We start from the raw sequence: 6731 nt of genomic DNA on the forward strand, positions 1-6731 counted from the left end.
CTACAACACCATACTGTGGTATCAGCAGGTGGAACACACTCTCCCCAGCTACAACACCATACTGTGTTATCAGCAGGTAGAACACACTCTCCCCAGCTATATCACCATACTGTGTTATCAGCAGTGTCAGTGTGCATGCCCCCGGCCAGCCACAGGAGTCGCTAAAGAGTGATGGGACAAGGACATCCCGGCCGACCAAACCCTTCCCTAACTCGGACGACTCCAATTGTGCATCACTTCCTGGGTGTCCTGGTGGCAGCACAGGTCTTGAACCAGCATCTGTAGCAACACAATTTGCAATGCAGTGTTTTTGACTACCACGCCACTCAGGAGGCTCCATCCACAAAGATCTTAACCTCTTGAAACTAGGGGGCACTATTTTTATGTTTGGAAAAATATCGTTCCCAAAGTAACCGGCCTTTTTCTATGGACCAGATGCTAGAATATGCATATAATTGACGGATTAGGATAGAAAACACTCTAAAGTTTCCAAAACTGTAAACATTTTGTCTGTGAGTTAAACAAAACTGATATTGCAGGCTAAAACCTGAGGAAAATCCAGCCAGGAAGTGCATTGTTTTTGAAACCTCTCTGTTCTTAAGCAACCCTATTGCCCATTTAAAGGGATATCAACCAGATTCCTTTTTCTATGGCTTCCCTGAGGTGTCAACAGCCTTTAGACATAGTTTCAGGCTTTTATTTTGAAGAATGAGTTTGAACGACCACATTGCGTTAGTGGATAGGTGGGGGCTCTTAGAGTGATTTGTGCGCAAAAGAGAAAGGCGGCCATTGTTACTCCCGGTCCTAGTGAAAAGCCAACTGTCCCGGTTGATATATTATCGAATAGATATTTGAAAAACACCCTGGGGATTGATTATAAAAAACGTTTGACATTTTTCTGTGGACATTATGGATATCATTTGGAATTTTTGTCTGCGTTGTTGTGACCGCTCTTTCCGGTGGATTCCTGAGCATAACGCACCAAGCTAACAGAGGTATTTGGATATAAAAAATATCTTTATGGAACAAAAGGAACATTTGTTGTCATTTGTTGTCTAACTGGGAGTCTCGTGAGTGAAAACATCCGAAGATCATCAAAGGTAAACGATTAATTTGATAGCTTTTCTGATTTTCGTGACCAAGTTACCTGGTGCTAAGTGTACTTATTGTTTTGTCAAGCAATCGATAAACTTACACAAATGCTTGTATTGCTTTCGCTGTAAAGCATAATTTCAAAATCTGAGACGACAGGTGGATTAACAAAAGGCTAAGCTGTGTTTTTCAATATTGCGCTTGTGATTTCATGAATATGAACATTCTCTAGTAATATTATTTGACTGTGGCGCTATGCTATTCAGCGTTGCTGATGACAATTATACCGGATCCGGGATGGGTGGTTCAGAGAGGTTTTAATGTTTATCAATTGTCATGCACAAAAGTATCAAAATACTAAAATACTACACAGGCCTCTTAAAGAATTTCACTTAAATGTTAATTGTATATTTTGATCACAGATACAATGAGAAAATTTTGAAAATTCAATAATGAAATGTTAATTATATAAATCAGCCCATATAATCATCTGTCAGAGAGTTGCCACAATCGGCCCGAGCCCCATGTAATACATTTGGGCAAGATAACTCTCCCCGGAATCGGCCTGTGTCAGGTGTCAGTTGTGCAGAGGTGAGAATGGAGTCAGGCGCAGGACACAGAACTGAGTAAAATAACGTAATTTACTCGGGAAAAATAATCAGCAAATAAATCCACGCAGGGATCACAATCCCTATTTTTTTTTATTTTTTTTCACCTTTATTTATCCAGGTAGGCTAGTTGAGAACAAGTTCTCATTTACAACTGCGACCTGGCCAAGATAAAGCATAGCAGTGTGAACAGACAACAACACAGAGTTACACATGGAATAAGCAATTACAAGTCAATAACACAGTATAATTATTTTTTTTAAGAGTCTATATACATTGTGTTCAAAAGGTGTGAGGAGGTAGGCGAATAATTACAATTTTGCAGATTAACACTGGAGTGATAAATGATCAGATGGCCATGTACAGGTAGAGATATTGGTGTGCAAAAGAGCATAAAAGTAAATAAATATAAACAGTATGGGGATGAGGTAGGTAAATTGGGTGAGCTATTTACCTATGGACTATGTACAGCTGCAGCAATCGGTTAGCTGCTCAGATAGCAGATGTTTGAAGTTGGTGAGGGAGATAAAAGTCTCCAAGTTCAGCGATTTTTGCAATTCGTTCCAGTCACAGGCAGCAGAGAACTGGAACGAAAGGCGGCCAAATGAGGTGTTGGCTTTAGGGATGATCAGTGAGATACACCTGCTGGAGCTCGCGCTACGGGTGGGTGTTGCCATCGTGACCAGTGAACTGAGATAAGGCAAAGCTTTACCTAGCATGGACTTGTAGATGACCTGGAGCCAGTGGGTCTGGGGACGAATATGTACCAAGGGCCAGCCGACTAGAGCATACAGGTCGCAGTGGTGGGTGGTATAAGGTGCTTTAGTAACAAAACTGATGACACTGTGATAAACTGCATCCAGTTTGCTGAGTAGAGTATTGGAAGCTATTTTGTAGATGACATCGCCGAAGTCGAGGATTGGTAGGATAGTCAGTTTTACTAGGGTAAGTTTGGCGGCGTGAGTGAAGGAGGCTATGTTGCGAAATAGAAAGCCGACTCTAGATTTGATTTATATTGGAGCTGTTTGATATGAGTCTGGAAGGAGAGTTTACAGTCTAGCCAGACACCTAGGTACTTATAGATGTCCACATATTCTAGGTCGGAACCATCCAGGGTGGTGATGCTAGTCGGGCATGCGGGTGCAGGCAGCGAACGGTTGAAAAGCATGCATTTGGTTTTACTAGCGTTTAAGAGCAGTTGGAGGCCACGGAAGGAGTGTTGAATGGCATTGAAGCTCGTTTGGAGGTTAGATAGCACAGTGTCCAAGGAAGGACCAGAAGTATACAGAATGGTGTCGTCTGCGTAGAGGTAGATCAGGGAATCGCCCGCAGCAAGAGCAATATCATTAATATATACAGAGAAAAGAGTCGGCCCGAGAATTGAACCCTGTGGCACCCCCATAGAGACTGCCAGAGGACCGGACAACATGCCCTCCGATTTGACACACTGAACTCTGTCTGCAAAGTAGTTGGTGAACCAGGCAAGGCTGTCATTAGAAAAACCGAGGCTACTGAGTCTGCCGATAAGAATATGGTGATTGAAAGAGTCGAAAGCCTTGGCCAGGTCGATGAAGACGGCTGCACAGTTCTGTCTTTTTTCGATGGTGGTTATGATATCGTTTAGAACCTTGAGCGTGGCTGAGGTGCACCCGTGACCGGCTCGGAAACCAGATTGCACAGCGGAGAAGTTACGGTGGGATTCAAGATGGTCAGTGATCTGTTTGTTGACTTGGCTTTCGAAGACCTTAGATAGGCAGGGCAGGATGGATATAGGTCTGTAACAGTTTGGGTCCAGGGTGTCTCCCCCTTTGAAGAGGGGGATGACTGCGGCAGCTTTCCAATCCTTGAGGTTGAACAGGCTGGTAATAGGGGTTGCGACAATGGCGGCGGAGAGTTTCAGAAATAGAGGGTCCAGATTGTCAAGCCCAGCTGATTTGTATGGGTCCAGGTTTTGCAGCTCTTTCAGAACATCTGCTATCTGGATTTGGGTAAAGGAGAAGCTGGAGAGGATTGGGCAAGTAGCTGCGGGGGGGGGAGCTGTTGGCCGAGTAGCCAGGAGGAAGGCATGGCCAGCCGTTGAGAAATGCTTGTTGAAGTTAAAAAAAATTACAAATAAATAAAGAGCTGAAGGCAGCCCAAACTCGGTCCACTTGACGTCGACCGAGTCTGACTCTCGGCTGGAATTGGCGCATATCCACCGTGCTACACTAATGGGATTCCTATCTCTTTTCTCTAATATCTTTGGCAACGCTGTTTCTGTTTCTGTTATGCTTGTTTTAGATGTTTTAAATTGCCTAGGTGATCAAAATAATTGTGCTGCAATATTAATAGACTTTTCCAAGGCATTCAACACCATTGACCATTCCCTACTCATTCAAAAACTGTCTGAAATGGGCCTAGACAATAAGTCTTGCAAATGGTTTAAGAGCTATCTGACAGACAGGACACAATGTGTGCGTTCTGATGATGTTGAGTCTAGTTTCCAGGATATTAGGTGTACCACAGGGGTTAGTATTGGGACCAGTTCTCTTTACTATTCATATTAATAATATTGGTCTTTGTATTAAATCCCTTCATATGAATCTGTATGCAGGTTATATGGTTATGTTTGCCATAGCACTGATTGCTAATTAGGGCTAGGTGTCCCGGGACAAAGCCGACAACATCCGGTGAAATTGGAGGGCGCGCAATTCAAGGAAATATTTGTAATATGAAACATTCATGAACATACAATTGTCTTATATCATTTAAAAGCTTAACTTCTTTTTAATCTAACTGCGTTGTCAGATTCCAAAAATATTTTATCGCGAAAGCATACCATGCAATTGTCTGTTGACGGCGCCCCACATCAACATATTTTTCAACCAGCACAAGCTTCACAAAATCACAAATAGCAAAAAAATAAATCACTTACCTCTGAAGATCTTCCTCTGTTTGCAATCCCAAGGGTCCCAGCTACAACATGAATGGTCGTTTTGTTCGATAAAATCCTTCTTTATATCCCAAAAAGTCAGTTTAGTTGGTGGCATTGATTTCAGTCATTCTCAACAGGCAGACAAAGGAGTCCAAAAAGCAACCACTAAACTTCGTCCAAACAAGTCAAATGATGTTTCTATTCATCTATCTAAAATTTAAATAAACTATAATATTTCATACGGAAAGAAGTATGTTCAATGGGAAAGGCAAATTCGTTAGCGCAACATCTGCTCGCACGCCAAAAGACTGATTTACTGAAATTCAGGAAACTAGACCCTAGCCCAGAGAGGTTTTAAGATATTGCACAGAAAAAAACATGTAAGATCTCCAAAGCCTGTGTTAACTTCAGACCTTATATCCCAAAACCCCATTATTTCCCCCCTTCATTTCTCCCATAGCAATGGTCAACAAACCAGAGGTAGAAAATGCTGACTCATTTCCATGTTTTTGTACTACAAGCTGGTGAGCTCTATAGGATAGAATATAATCTGTAAAGAGCTGATGGTCTCATCATGGACTGTAGGGGGACCTCTAACTTTAATAATGTGAATGTCTCTACAGTCTGAACCACTAATTAGCATGATGTATTCTGATCATCAGTCCCTCCCACTTCACTGACATGTTGAATATGGTGGAACCTGCCGTGGTCTACTGATTGTCATCTATTCACCTATGTGACACTCCTCTTGTTTTATATACATTGATACCAGACTCTTTCCAGCACTCTCACATATAACGTGATCAAACATGTTCACATTTCTCTTCACTGTTACTGTCTCACTGCTCTGTGCTGCAGGTACAGTTTCATAATGTTTCATTTATTTAACCAGGAAAGTTAAGAACAAAATTCTTATTTACAATGAAGGACTTCTCTAGTTATTGATATTGATGTTTCCAAGCATATGTTCCTGAGTCTTGATGTATTCAGGTCTAACTGTACCTAACTCTGTTGATTTCATTCTCACTGTATCCTTACAGGTCTTGTTGAGGGGAGTGAAGTCACTCAGACACCCACCATACTCTGGGAACTGAAAGACAGTGATGCTCAGATTAACTGCAGTCACACTAAGGGAGCTACCTACAACCAGATGTACTGGTACAGACAGCTTCCAGGAGAGGGAATGAAGCAGGTAGTTTACACAAGTAGTTACAGCGATCCAGAATATGGAGACTTCAGGGAAGACAAATATCCAACTCTTAAGGCTGAAGCTGAGAGTGGATCTTTCACAGTGAAGAAGTTGATTACAGGAGACAGTGGAATGTACTTCTGTGCTGTGAGTCAACACAGTGATACAGACAACAAGTACAGCTGCACACAAACCCCAGTATTTCAACAGGATGTAACATAATATGTAAAGAGATGGTCTCATCACATACTGTAGGGGGTCCTCTAACTCTAGTTCTTCTAATGTCTGATGGTCTCATCACATACTGTAGGGGGACCTCTAACTCTAGTTCTTCTAATGTCTGATGGTCTCATCACATACTGTAGGGGGACCTCTAACTCTAGTTCTTCTAATGTCTGATGGTCTCATCACATACTGTAGGGGGACCTCTAACTCTAGTTCTTCTAATGTCTGATGGTCTCATCACATACTGTAGGGGGACCTCTAACTCTAGTTCTTCTAATGTCTGATGGTCTCATCACATACTGTAGGGGGACCTCTAACTCTAGTTCTTCTAATGTCTGATGGTCTCCTCACATACTGTAGGGGGACCTCTAACTCTAGTTCTTCTAATGTCTGATGGCCTCATCACATACTGTAGGGGGACCTCTAACTCTAGTTCTTCTAATGTCTGATGGTCTCATCACATACTGTAGGGGGACCTCTAACTCTAGTTCTTCTAATGTCTGATGGTCTCATCACATACTGTAGGGGGACCTCTAACTCTAGTTCTTCTAATGTCTGATGGCCTCATCACATACTGTAGGGGGACCTCTAACTCTAGTTATTCTAATGTCTGATGGCCTCATCACATACTGTAGGGGGACCTCTAACTCTAGTTCTTCTAATGTCTGATGGTCTCTTCACATACTGTAGGGGGACCTCTAAC

The 6731-nt window shown here is 42.3% G+C and overlaps 1 long non-coding RNA gene across 1 annotated transcript; it reads left to right on the forward strand.

Moving 5' to 3' along the window:
- Window positions 1-5321: 5321 nt before the first annotated feature.
- LOC118944163 lies at window positions 5322-5852 on the forward strand. The gene is made up of 2 exons (XR_005039475.1): window positions 5322-5472; window positions 5655-5852. It is a non-coding gene; the product is annotated as an uncharacterized LOC118944163 (long non-coding RNA).
- Window positions 5853-6731: the final 879 nt, after the last annotated feature.

Source organism: Oncorhynchus mykiss, chromosome 25 (genome assembly GCF_013265735.2).
Source record: "Oncorhynchus mykiss isolate Arlee chromosome 25, USDA_OmykA_1.1, whole genome shotgun sequence".
NCBI lineage: Eukaryota > Metazoa > Chordata > Actinopteri > Salmoniformes > Salmonidae > Oncorhynchus > Oncorhynchus mykiss.